Source organism: Micrasema longulum, unplaced genomic scaffold (genome assembly GCF_059751315.1).
Source record: "Micrasema longulum isolate JH-2025_06_02 unplaced genomic scaffold, ASM5975131v1 h1tg000435l, whole genome shotgun sequence".
In the NCBI taxonomy this organism is placed as follows: Eukaryota; Metazoa; Arthropoda; class Insecta; order Trichoptera; family Brachycentridae; genus Micrasema; species Micrasema longulum.
In genome coordinates this window covers 1,221,580-1,236,675 of record NW_028277635.1, presented here as the reverse complement: position 1 = coordinate 1,236,675, position 15,096 = coordinate 1,221,580, and positions in this window count along the sequence as shown.

Genomic DNA, 15,096 nt, shown 5'->3' with positions numbered 1-15,096 from the left:
TTGATTTTAAACAAATTTATTTCGCCATTTTTGTACTTTTTATTCAGTGAAAATTTATGTAAATTCAGTGCCTCATGCCTAATAAAGAAAAGTATTTTCCATTCCGATAGTTCGCTGGGGGCTGGACTTTGATAACCAAAAAATATATATTATTTTATGTTTTTTTTTTTTTTTTTTATTATATTGAAAACATATTATACATAATTATATACAATATTCCCAAGGAGTTTTTTAAAAAAAAACTCATTTAGGGACATACAGATAATAATTTTTTTAGAGACGTTTTTAAATTTTAAACTATAATATTATTTAACAAAAGCAGAAAAATTAAAATTATGATATACTACAAATTAAAAAGGGTATGAAAAATACTTGAAAATAACAGAATAAACAGAATACTAGGCATGGAAATAAATTCAAAATAATGTTTACATTATGCAATCTGGAAAAGAAAATTGAAAAAGTTTAAAAATTACATGGATGTATATATACATACTGAACTAGTACAAAATAAAATCATTTTTTTTAATTAACAAAATATGCGCACACCCAATACAGGTTAATTTTTTTTATCAAAAACGTTGAAAAAATTGAAATTATGTATACAAGCCAAAAAAAGTATATAAAAAGAAAAAAACACAAATAACATTTAAATAGTATTAAAAATTACATATACAAGCAAAAACGGTGAAATATTAATAGGTATATGTTCAAGATGCACATTCTCTATAAACTAACATTATTTATTCAAAGTACTTCTGGAAAAAATAATTCTTCAATTCGCACGTCCTGTTTCTATATTTTGAAATAGGTACTTTAAATTTTTGTGGCAATTTATTAAATTCCTTGAAACCTATGTATTGTAAAGATCTAGTACCAAACTTCGTAGACTTCACAGATCCAATATATATATTGTTTTTTGATCGAGTACTGTACCGATGGATGTCTCCAATGAAAGCTGGCTTTATGTTACTGTGCATTGAGTCGAGAGTAGTATTAATGATAGTGTCAGTTATCTCGAAATAGGAAAGCATGCTAAAAGGCATGATTTTTGTTTCAAAATAAATGTCCCTTACATGAGTATCATACGGTAGGTGAAACACATTTCTGATCGCTCTATTCTGAATAATCTGCACCTCAGAAATTTTGCTCTTAGTTGCAAAACCCCAAACACAGCATAGGTATGATAAATGCGAATGGACCATAGAAAAATAGATTGCTCGAAGCAGCGAAACTGGAAGCATTCTCTGAAATCTGTACAGTATTCCAGCTACAGGGACAATCTTTCCTTTCACGCGCTCAACATGTTCATTCCAAGTAAGCTGCGAGTCCACTAACAGTCCCAAGTACTTAGTGCTATTTTTTTTCTCCAGACGATCAACACCAATAAAGACATCAATAGATTCATTACTCTTGTTTCCAAATAGAAGGTAGTGAGTCTTTTTTGCATTCAAGCTCAATTTATTTAAACGCAGCCATTCCGCCAGATGTAAAACGTCACTTAACATTTTTTAAAATGTAAAAGTGTAAATTAAACTCAAAACAATTTCAAATGTACAGGTAAAGGGGGCAATGGCGGTCGGTTAAGCACTTTTTTGGAATTAAACTCAAATTATAAATCACAGCTTTATTAGGAACATAACTTAGCAATTCTGCATTAATGGACTATTAATTGAGATGAGTATAATCATACTTAGTACTACCATACAATAGTTAAAATGTTTTTTTTAATGGATTTGACCACCATTGTACGTACGTGAGGACAATGCTAGTCATGAACTTGACAACGATGGTCAAATACTTCTAACACATGTCACATACAAAACCCTTGGCGGAATCCCAGCCAGTGCAGGCAGAGTGAGCCCAAATCCCACAGGATGTGCACCGGTACCATATCCCGTTGTGTTGGCCGAATTCTCCGCATATTAGACAATGGTTTTCTGGGTTCTCATCATCATCAGCATCATCATCGACGCAGAGGTCGTCAGTATCTACGTCAGTCAATGAAGAGTCATTGTCTTCCTGAAGAACTTTCCTTTTAGCCCTTTTAAGACTTTCCTTGTACTCTTTGCTCTTTTTACCCTTCCCTTTGACTTTTTGTTTCCCTTTTCTATGCAGTTTTTCTTTTTGTTTTCTTTTTCTGTAAGACTGTCTTTAATTAATGTCGAGGTTAAAATCGTAGAATGTTGTTTTTTTCGACCTTGTCTTGTACTAACAGATTATGTTTTGGTAGGCAAATTGATAAAACTCTCAATCCTTGGTCGTTTTTTTGGTGCTATTTCTTGCCTAGATGTTGATGCAACCACCGGTTGTTCTTTGAACGTTCTTGGAATTGCAGTTATGTCGAGGGGAATGCTTGCAGATGCTGCCTGAAAAGAGTTTTCGTTACCCTGAATAATCACCGGTTCGCCTTGCAGTATTTCAGCAGCTAAAAAGTCTTCATCACTTAACACATTTGGATTCATTGAAAAGATACTAGTGGTTCTAAATCCAGTATCTCCTTTACTTATAGAAGCAATATTAGAATATGCCTAGTCAAACAACGATGCTACATCATATGAGGCTATTTTTTCTGCAAGATGGCTCTTCATAACGCTGTCCAATTTTAAAAAAAGAATGTACAGTTAACACAGGTATAAATAAATAAAAACAAGAACGTCAGTCATAGAAAACCCGTTTGCACCACATATTAAATAAAAAGTCAACACACCGAGGACACTCTGTCTCTATATAGTTGTACATTTATAGCATACTAAATAACGATTAACTATGGCGGTGAAGTGCAAGGGGGGATAACGAAGCCGCCACCACCCACATCCCACAGCTGTTATCCCGGGAGATGAGTCCTGGGAGGTTCAGTCAGCTGCACATGAAAGAAATTTGATTTCTATGGAAATATGACTGATTTAATACGGGGGAGAAGATGCGCGGACAGGGTCCAATACATCCCTCCCCCCACCCTCGGATTCTCTCATTGCCCATCATGTTTCACTTTTTCAAAATTTAAATACAAAAGTAAGGAATTAACGTAAGAGTAAAAATAAGTAAATTGTCATCTAAATTTAACAGGATCACCCTAATGTATGTAAATTTGTAAAAGTTATAATATTTTGACCGTCAACAAGGCTCAAACGGTACAATTTATAGTTTTGTTCACATTACTAGGCCGAGTTCATGCGAAAGTAAAAATCCACCTGGCCCGGCCCGATAAAATAACATTGATGGATTGACTTTTATCATACTATAATTATTTTTTAAAATAATTTAATTTATTAAATGGCAGGTAAACGCAATAACCAGTACATTATGAAAGAGTAACCAACTCTATATCTAGCCTATTTCTTTTCAAAAATTTGTTCTGGAAACAAAATAAATAGAAAGAAAAAATAAAATAATAAATAAGTATTCACCCACCCTAATTTTATCGTGTCGGGTGGGTTGGGACGATACAAAACTAGTAATTTTATTTTATTTATATGGTTCACAAATAATAAACAACACGTACACAATTAGCATAATAATGACAATTTCTTATCAATAATGTTTTGAGTATGGCCAAATGTTTGTAGACAAGCCCTCCCTAGTTCTAAATTTGTTGATACAGAGAGGAACATTATTTTGGTTTCGACTCTTACTTTAACCCTAACAAACTAGTTTAAGAAGAATAAAAATTGAAAAATTATATCACATAATAAGGGTTTCAGCTCTTTTAACTTACAAGAGTTAACTGTTGGAAGAGTTGAGGAATTGTGGATGTTTAAACATATACAGAACGGTGAATGTTACACAATGTGTAAAGTGGCCACTTAAACCAACCAATGACAGGTCATAAGCTCTGTAAATGCCTAGATTTCTATATCCCTTCTCAAAAATGTTTTTTCTGTCTGTTACAACAAATTTACACTATTTTTTATGTTTAGATATTGTTCATTAATAATATGTGTGAACACAACATTTACAAATAAGCAAAAAAGTTAATTTTTTTTTTTTTTAATTTACACGCTTAGTTACATTCTACTAATATTACGGATTTATCTATTTATTACAATACAAAAAGGTTCTTACAATTGTACCTAACTAACATTAGGGACTATTTTATTTCATAAATTCAGTTACAGTTCTCCTATAATTGAGTGGTATTTTTAATTATTATTTATTCGAGAGATGCTCATAACAAGTCGTAATAATCGAATAATCGAATTATTTTCAAAACCGAATTTTTCGCTTGAAAACGTAATCGTAAATCGTAGCCGTCACGATATCGGTTAATTTATGAAACAATAATCAAGGTAACGAGATAAATATGAGGACAGCCATAACCCTTAAGGATGACCCCGCCGAGAGTCGGTAAGGTACCCTGATCTAATCAAATGAGATGCTTGCCCACCACATACAAATAATAAATATTATTCTTTGCCAACCGAGAAAAGCTAGTTGAAGGAGCTCTCTGTGATTTGATAGCCTTTACCTCAATATGCAGAAGTACATAATTGTGTATTTCATTGGATTCCTATGGATAGGGTATGATTAATTCGGCGAAATGATTACAAAACCTTATGTTATAAATATACGTATACAGGGTGTTCTTTAAACCCTGTCACATCCGAAACCACGATGATCAGTATGGGCAAGAAGACATATTGGCATATTTAAAAAAATATTTAGAACGAAAAAAAATTGTAAAAGTTAAAAAGAACAAATGGTTGCTTACTTCTGCAGGGGAGAAGCGAGGGGGGCACGGCGGCGCATCAGACTCCCCCTCCCCCCTCCTCGTTTTTCCCCTGCAGAAGTAAGCAACCATTTTTTTTTTTAATATTTTGTTTTTTAAATTTTATTCGTTCTAAAAATGTATTTTAATGTGCCAATATATCTTCTTGCTCATACTGATCATCGTGGTTTCGGATGTGACAGGGTTTAGAGAACACCCTGTATAACCACTTACTGACTTTTTATGTCTACTGGTTTTGAGACATACCCGTCGTTTCGTCGGGACACTATAATCACTACACCAACATGCAAATACTAAAATACACTTTCGCCATTACTTTCACCGTAGTACATAGAGTACTCGTATTTATGAAAAAATACATAAATTTCATTCCGAGTTACGGGGATACAAAGATCACCGTGTCCGAACATGCACTAAAAATTAGGTTTATAATATTCAGTGGTGTGTTGGAGAATGGGTTGGGTTGAGGGGTAGGGATAGGGTAGGGGACTATGAAAGGGATATTAGTCCGAGACTACATTTTCAAATTATATATTTTTTTCATTAAAAAAATGAGCGTTTAAAAAAAATATTAAAAAACAATCCATCACGCCGTTTCCCCGTAGGGGTAGGCAGAGAGGATAGAACGCCATATCGCTCTATTTTTGCATACATACCTCGCTCCCTCTACATTCATACATCTTCTCATGCACGCACGCCGATTATTCTTACTTTTGACATGCCTATCTTCAAGTATTTGATGGACTTGATAGTGCCATGTCTTTCTCGGTCTTCCTCGTTTTCTGCATCCATCAACATTCGCATCGTAGATCATTTTGACCGTTCTTTCGTTGTCCATTCGCTCTACATGTCACAACCAACGCAGCACCCCTTTCTTGATTCTGTCGATAATGCATATCTCAGCCTTACAAAGTTCACGGATCTCGACATTTGTGCACCTATCATACATCGTTTTACCACACATTTCCTTAAGGGATTGCATTTCGACAGCATTTAACCTACTTTCATCATCATTTTTTCAATTCCATACTTCACTCCCATACATTAGAGTTGGCTCTAGAACTCCATTGTGAACTGCTAGTTTAGCCTCCGGCAATAAACATCTGTTTGCCAAAGAGATTAAGATTTTTTAAAAGTTTACAATCAGGAATGTTCCTCTGAAGTCTGGTAGTGGTCTGGCTGGTATTCTGAATGGAATTGCGCGCGAAGAAGTCGCTCTACTAGCGTGTATTTAGTACGTAAATACACGTTTCCTACGCGCGTTTTTGTGTTCAGAATACCATACCACCTCTGGCACTGAGACACGTGTATATGAACTGCATATCATATTATTTATGGACAGTTAAAAAGAGTCGCTGAGGACCGAGACGAACGGGGGAGATGAAGATATTTGCTGGAACCCAATTCCGAGAATTATAACAACAAGAAGTACAAAACATTAACTATTCAGTGATTAACAATATGTTTATTTTTAAGCGATACCGTGTATGTTGGATATGTTCCGACGTTTTGGCTACCATTGTAGGAGCCATCTTCAGGGTAAACTGTATGTTTTGTAGAGAGAGCGTGCAAACTTGGGCACCCTGACAAATTCACAATGGCGGAATACCGTATAGACACCGGACATTTTTTCGCCTTCGAACCCAAAATTTTACATAAACCCAGTAATTGCAGTGCACGAAAAGAGGCAATTGAAATACATACACACAAATAAAATAAACAAAGATGACGGGCTCAAATTAAGCTCAACATGATTCCCAGCACTACATACTACAAAAACTAATAGAAATGTGCCTACTGCCGACTGCGACACGGTACAAATTACAAGTACTTAAACACATACTTTTTTCTACAAAACATACAATTTACCCTGAAGATGGCTCAGTGGTAGCCAAAACGTCGGAACAAACTCAACACACGCGGTATCACCCAAAAAAAAAATTATTGATAACAGTAACCGTGAAAACCTTCGCACCTATTTATTCGATGCCTTTTATTAATCGGTTATTCGCGTCACTATCTAAAGCTGTTTGTTCCGCTCGCCTCACTATTCACTATCCCCCTTCCGATCTGAAGACGCCTTGTCTCGCTAATGGTTTCCTATTGACATTTTGCACGGGTGTATATTTCTATTGTGGAAGTGGCATCCCCGGATCTACACCAAATTCAGGACGAGATTGAAAAATCATGTACATCACGCCAGAGGCGAAAACGGCACAGATACCTTAAAATATGTGTAGGTACTAGGTACTTATGTATATACATACAGTCCATTCAAATTACTTGAGTGTTTTATACTTAAAACTTAAGCCTAACACAAAAAAAATCTTTGCCAGAATAGTCGCCAAAAAAAAAAACATTATGGTATGGTCTAGAGGAGGTAAAATTGGACGAAGTTATTCAGAAAGCAGCCAGCCATAGAAAGCAGCAAGCTGAGATAATAGCACGTTTGTGAAATGGGTTGTTTGAAAATCCAATCGACACAGCAGTTGAAATATTTTTGGCTTTGAAAAACTATATTACAAACAAGAATCTAATTACGTATTTACCAGTTTCAATGATTGTTAAAGTACCGCAAGATTTTTCTAGTGCTGTGGGTGTTTTCTGCAAATTGAGAAATGCTGTTTTTTTCAGAAGGTGATTATTATAGTTTTTAGTAAGAAAGAAGCCTGGTTGTTTTTAGCAGAACATAGAATTGACCTTCCGGCACGCGATAACATCAATATCTCATATTTTCAAAATTGTGGACTGGCTGCTTTCTGCATAACTACGTTCGATTTGTACGCGTAAAAACTTCACCTCTCCAAGAAAACTGCAATACATAAACGAGACCATAAATAACTAATCGTTTATAAATACAGATCGTCGGTGATACTTCTATTGCTGCTTGTATTCCGCGTAACTATCAATTATTTTTTTAGCAGGGGAACCTATAAAGTGTTCCAATATATTACTTAAGATTTTAATCAACCAAAAATACAGTTGGAGTATCAGATAAACGATCGTTTTTAAGAGTAAAGCCATTATTAAAAAAACCATCGGCTTTAGTCCCAATAATATATTTATTTTAGTCAAACATTTTTGTAAAAAAAAAATAGGTTATGCGATATTACCTACGAGATATCAGTGTTAAAAATATATGTTATTTTATATATATTTTCTTTTATTTGGGATTTTTACAGATATTACATAAAAAATAATAGAAACTAGAGCCAATTAGAAACCATAAATAACTGATAATTTTTTTTTTCTAATATGCTCTCTCTCAGAGTCCTTAAGCATAGAACAAAGGCGTTCCAAATTTTTAGATTGGTTTGATTTTAATTTTTAGTTCAACAACAAACGTGTAATGGACGGTTTCGATTCGTGCTTACAAATTCTCAACACAAGTACCTACGGCCCGCTGTATTGATGTAATCTGTAGCTAGCTTCGTGATCAAGAATCGTTTTTCTCCGCATGGGCGACTCTAATGGGTTATTATTCTAAGCTTCTACTGTTATTTTCTGTTTGTTGCTAACTTCTATCGCAAAATGTTTTGTGTCTTCTGTATTGTGAACTTGTGGGGTATAGGGCCACTTTTTTCGATCATGCGGGAAAAAAAACTTTGCTTACAAGTGCGTGACGAAAAGTTTTCATATAAATCATTCAAATGTACGTGCTTACACAAGCAAAAATTGAATGTTTAAATTGTATGGTTTACCGACAGGCACTAACACATTAACATAGGCTTATCAAACATTTACTGAATAACCTTTCCGAGCCTGAAGGTGAAAAACATCCGCGAGTTCCTGAGAAAAATTATGATTGTTATTGTAATGTTTATAAAACTGTTTAATAATATTTAGAGTTTTAAATCATACATTTTTTCATAAAGTATTGTAGCGGGAGGATGCTATATGGCATCGCGCTGCTCTCTCTGCGACACGTTGAAAAACACTGATCTAAGGTCTCGCTACGTGTTAGCGGTACAGCGAGGAGTTAGGAGGGGAATGTTTGTAAAATGTAAGCACGAAACCCTGTTTTTGTGGTTATGGATGGAAATTTGCCCCCAAATATGTAGATATCAAAGATTTTTAACGGTAAAGCGATGAACTGTAATATTTACTATTTACACGTGAGAAAAGCAAAGACAAATGTAAATTATTATTGAAAGAATTCGGCAGAAAAATATTTTAACAATTACGATAAATTCATAATATTAAAGGATAGGGTTGTGCAAAAAATTAAATCAATATGATGATTACCAAAAAAGTTATTGAAAATATTCAGACGCTTTAGGTGCCAGCCCGGGGCACTAAAAGAAAACCACCTAACACACAAATTCATATCGACCCTCGCAGGAATCGAACCCAGAACCTCTTATTCTTATTCTTAGAGGTGGGTGGTCAGTGCCATGCCTGTCCTGACGTCACTGCGGCCTGTGAGGATCTATTGTAACGGGTCCCCGAGAACAGTTCTCCCCTCCAAGCCAGGTCTGCAAAGAGCCTTCTACCGTGTGGAAGGCGAGACATTTATGTAGGTACTCATACCTACATAAAATCCACCCAACATATACAGTCAAATTTGATTATTACGAGAAAGACGGGACCGACTGAAATTGGTCGTTATAAACAATCAGAGGGTGTTTTTTATAAATATAATCGCCATTGCATATTGTCACCACTGAAAATTAAAATAAATTCTCACAAATATACCACTTGTTTAATTTTAATTGCAGATAAATAAACATTCGTACGTTTTCACAATATTGACACTGTGGATTTTTTCCCTCTTCACCATTTTTTTGCAACGGTCTATTTAACAAATAATTGCTTCTTTTTCACAAATTGAAACACTTCTACTTGTTAATAGTCGTGTTTACAATTCAAGAGTTATACCCGTATGCAGAGACAAGCCTTAAGGTGAGGTAAGTACACTATATTGTCTTCACCTTTGGGTTATTCTCTACATATGAGATTAGGATGTACTTTCCTCATCTTAAGTTTTGTCTCTGCATACGGGTATTAGATTTTAACAGATATCTGTAGTCTGTGATTTTAACTTGTCTGACATCACCCACAAGTAATATTTATTATGCATTGACCATAGAACGTAAAAAAATAAAAACACTGTTAAAACCCTCGAAACAAGGATGTCATTCATAAACTACAAAAGAAGTTGTAAATTTTAATAAAGTGCAGAGTCTGTACACAAAGTTTGGATTTATTACTAGTAATTTCAACCATATATGGGACACTTTGTCGATGTTGCCTGCGAAAACACCAATTAGGTACTTAAACACTTGCATGGTGTCATAAACGTAAACTAATCCCAAAGCCCAGCAGCATCGATATTAAGTCACCCCCATTTGGATTGTATTACTTAGATTATAATTTTAAAAACTATTTTTGAACTATTGAAGAACTTCCTCTCAATTTTTTTTTCGGTATGTCCGATTAAAAGCTCGTTATAAAAGTGAATAAATGTATGGAGAAAACCACAAACTGAAATGTCAACTAATAAATGTTTCCTAATGATATCCTCCTCGCTATTTCCGTGATCGTTATATCCAAGTTCGACTGCACCTATCCGTGGTTATCACTTAATTTCTATGCTTGTAACTACAATCATAAAATGATATATCATCATCATCATTCCCTTTCCGTATCTAATGGTGCATAGGGCACTGCATAGGGCACTGCATTGATACACCAATCGCAGCGTATCTTGATCATTTTTGTAACATGAAGGTAAGATGATCAGTCTTACGCTTCAGGTACCAGTCCAGGGACTATGAAATATTCTAGGGTGAAAATACCCTTTTTTAATATTTTTTTCATATCAACCATGTCGGGAATCGAACCCGAGACCTCTTGCATGGCAGGCTTACGCGTTGACCATTACACCACGAGGCCGACAAACGACACGAATCGACAAATGATATATTATTATCATTGATTCATTTTAGGTGGGTAATTGTGTTTTAGAAAAATAGTACAAAATAGGTCATTATCATGTTGGAGCATATGTTATTATCTTTATCTATATATATATATATATAAAAGGCAATGTTCGAATGGTTCTCCTCGATGGACTCGATAACTACTGGACCGATTTACGTGCAGTTTTCAGATAAATGTACATCTTTGCCGCGAGAAGGTTTAAAGCTCATAAAACCTCCAATTTATTAAGTTCAATAAAGTTAGGAGCGTAAATGTTTGTACGTAACTATGCCCTGTTGTGTCCTTTTTAATGTAAAAATATTGCTAGGATCTTAAAGAAACAGTATGAGATCACATTTCATGTGTAATAAGCAAATGAATGTGTAAGTAGCAAATACATTACTTAAAAAATGAATTATTTTTCCATCTGTCAGATTGTCGATAAAAACAAAATTAACATTTCGTTGGTGTTGCCAGGGTAGTAAATTTTTTTACCCTACTTTGCTCATCTAATGAAAATTGGGCCTCGGATTAAACAACTCTGTGGTGGACATTTGACCGACATTATCTTTAAAACATCAAATATTATTTAACATGATATTAAAATATCAATTTTATGTAAAATAAAATTCGTTTTATATTTTAAGTTCAAAGTTCATAAATTCAATTACTCTTATTAAATGACCCTTTAATTATCTACTGTTATGTCAATCAATACTTCCGCACGCACAATAACATTTTAGAGAAATTAACAGATGACTTTTTTTTTACCTTACATTTGTGTTATGATTATATTTTTCCCATCGTGCAACATTACGCGGTGACATCACGAATGCGCGCGGCGAAAGTAGGGCATAGTGGGGGGATTTTTGGACACAGTCCGATTTATAAAATATGATTCTACGCTTCTTCTGGACTATTCTTAATTCTATATGTTTCAAATAACATTTATTCATCGAAATCATTAGTACAAATTGCTAACCTATGAAGAATTGGTCGTTGGTAACTAAAATATGAAACGTAGGGTGTTCCGTATTTCGCGGACTATAGGAGCCACCCCAATTTTTATTTGAATTTTCAGAGTTAAAAAGTGCATTTTATAGTCCGAAGAATATAGTAATTTAAGACATATTATTTATTTTATTTTATTTATTATATATACGACCTAAGCCAATTATAACAGTTACATGAAGAAACATATGTACAAGAAACTGAACAAAAATAACATAAAACTATGTAGCTAAGACAAACAAGGGCAAAACAATAACGGTATACAATATATTCATAAAAATTAAAGACATTAATAACTATGAGCTAAACCATGCCAATCCATTTTCATCTCACACTTTAGTGGCGAAGAGATCTATGAAAAGCTGGATGATCTATCCCAAAGAATTCCAGGTCGTGTGACGAATTGACACATTTACACATTCTGGACATTGGACATTGTAATCGTCGGACTGAGTTGACGTACAAACTTTATGTTGATCATGGTGTGTCCAAGTGTAGTTGGAGAGGTTTGAACAAGTTGTAGATCATATACCCGATCACTAAAACCAACTAACTTGTTCTGAAAATCCAATTGAACGTACCTCCCCTCCGCTCTCGAAAAACTGAAACTGTTCCGGTAGTCGACGAAACGGGCTAACTAGTCTTTAGTCATTGTTCTAGATATATATATATAGATATATATTCTGTAATCTATAGTTTTTGCACACGAGGCCTTCAAAAGTACACAAATATTGGGAATATTATACCGCGGAAAAACCTTACATGAGACTGGGAACGAGCCATAACATGTTTATTCGTATTCACATCAAAATATACAATTGAATGTGGCATGTGGTTATTGGTAAAAATACAATATGGCTAATCGTCGATTAGCCCTTTTTATAATGCGTCGCAGTTTTTTAATTTGGTTAGCCATTACGTATTCTGGCTAAACTTACAATCCAGCCGCAACATATATTATTTATTCTGATTGAAATTTGGTCTTCAAGGAATGAACCCAACTGGTTTATCTTTGGGTTGAAAAATAAAAATAATGAAATCTGTTTTTCAAATTATTTATTATAAAAATACACAGTCATAGATCATTAAAAAAAACATTACATCGATATAAACCAATCAAATATACAAAAAACTTGATAACATACTTTATTAAAAAAGGAGATTCATAATAAATGTTGAATATTGCAGATACATTTTACAAAATCTAATATAACATAGTATTTCGCCATTTATAACATAATATTTGTCAGTGATGCTACTTTAAATAGTCACTTTATTATATTATCATTTTTATTATGTGTGGCATAATAATTAGCGCATTTAGCTACTATAAATGAGATCCTAGGTTTGATTCCCGACAAGGTTGACAGTAAATATATATTCACTTGGGTGTTTTTTTTACTGAAAATTTTAATAATCTGGTAAATGAATAATTACAACTCTTTCAATGATTTGCCAACACAGTGCAGATAATCACTTGGATTTGAGTAATTTGCTGACAAAGGCATAAATATTTTTTTTTTTATAATTGATAAACATTTCAACAGAAATAGAGAAGAAAATGTAGAAGTCAGAGCATTTACTGAGCTAATCAAGCAAGCTAGTCACCTGTCATTGGCTGTTTTAAATGGCCAATATACACGCTGTAACATTCACCATTCCTTCTTCATCCATATTGAAAAATCTGTCAATCTTGATAAGCTCCGTAGACGGTAAAATCCAGTTCGTGGCTACAAAGATTTGGAGATACTCAAAATACCGTTGATTGTTTGTTCATTTGTTGATTTATAAATACAGATCGTCGGTGAAACTGTAATACCGCATAACTATCTATAGATTATTTTGGCAGGGGAACCTAAAAAGTGTTCCGATATATTACTTACGATTTTAACCAATCAAAAATACCGCTGGAGTATCAGATAAACTATCGTTTTTTAGAGTCAAAATAGCAATAATTTGAAACTAAAGGCTCTTAGTCCCTACAGCAAATTTATTTTAGTAAACATTTTTGTAAAAGAAACAGGTTATGCAGCATTGCAGTATCATCAGTTAAAAAAATATCTGTTATCTTATATTATTCAGGATTTTTACAGCTATTACATAAAAAAATAAGTAGAAATATGTTAACAATACTAGATTCAATCAAAAAAATCCACTGTTAATCAAATAATATATAAGAAAAGAGTTCACAAAATCTTATTGCTAACTGAACGTGAGAATCAACAATAATGGTCACATTCTAAAGATAGACTTAAAACAAGGCAACAAATAAGATGAGACACAATGGAGTATACGAGTGAAGCATTTCGATAAAAATCTTCATTTATTTTTATTTAATTATACTAAAAAAAATGGCATACAATTTTCAGTAGCGAGCATTTGAAAAAAAAAAACATGTTTCAGTGATAAAATAAACCTAAGAAATTCGTACAAATTAATGTATGATATTATACCTATTTTATTTCATACAAAAAAATATATATTTCATTTGTTATTTAAATATTTTTTGAAGTATTGAAATTCCTCATTGAATCAGTTTCAATTAATAATGTGTCCCGAGCTTAAGTGACCGGCCATTGTCTTATGAAAACACATAAAAAATATCAACAAAAAATTTGTAAAGGGAGGGCTTTTATTCTATTAATATTTTTTTACTTATTTATTTATTTTTATTTTATTTATTTGGATAACCAACAGCTATAATTATCTCATATTTATATAACAAAATAATAGATAGACCTCCCTTATTTGATTTTTTAAAAATATATTTTAATATGAAAATGACCGGTCACTTGAGCCCGGGACACATTGCATATACATAAAAGAAAAATTATTAAAATTACAAATTAACATATACATAGGTAAAAATGCATATTCATAAAAAAAATTGTAGCGACAGTTCTACCAATAGGGTATTTTCACAAGTCGAGAATAACGTAAAAAATATGAATCATTTAGATTGGATATTTACAATTGTAATGATATAACTGCCAATATATATAAAACGAGTTTTCTTTCATATTTTTTTAGGTTTGAGAATGAGAGCATACAAAACGACTCGCAGTTGGTGTCATGTCACTTTGATGTCACGCGTCATGCTCGCCAATTCTAATAACATTGAGGACAAGAATGGCGCGGTAACGTAATATGTGCCGTTTGTCACATAGGGCGCGAAAAGTCTCATTTTTGGGTAATTTAAATTGTGCATTTTTTAAAACTGTTATTCATAAAACTTCCCTGAACCCTAATAAAACAAGTTTTAGCTTAATAGGAAAGTTCAGTGCTGTAAGAAATTGGATATTAAAAAAACTGGATGTTGAAAAATAAATGCCGTAGAAATCTTAGGATTGAATAGGAAGTTAATCCTGTTTATAACTAATAATCTCGAGATTTGTTGTTAAAATAAGTATAATAGATTTATTTAACTTAAAAAT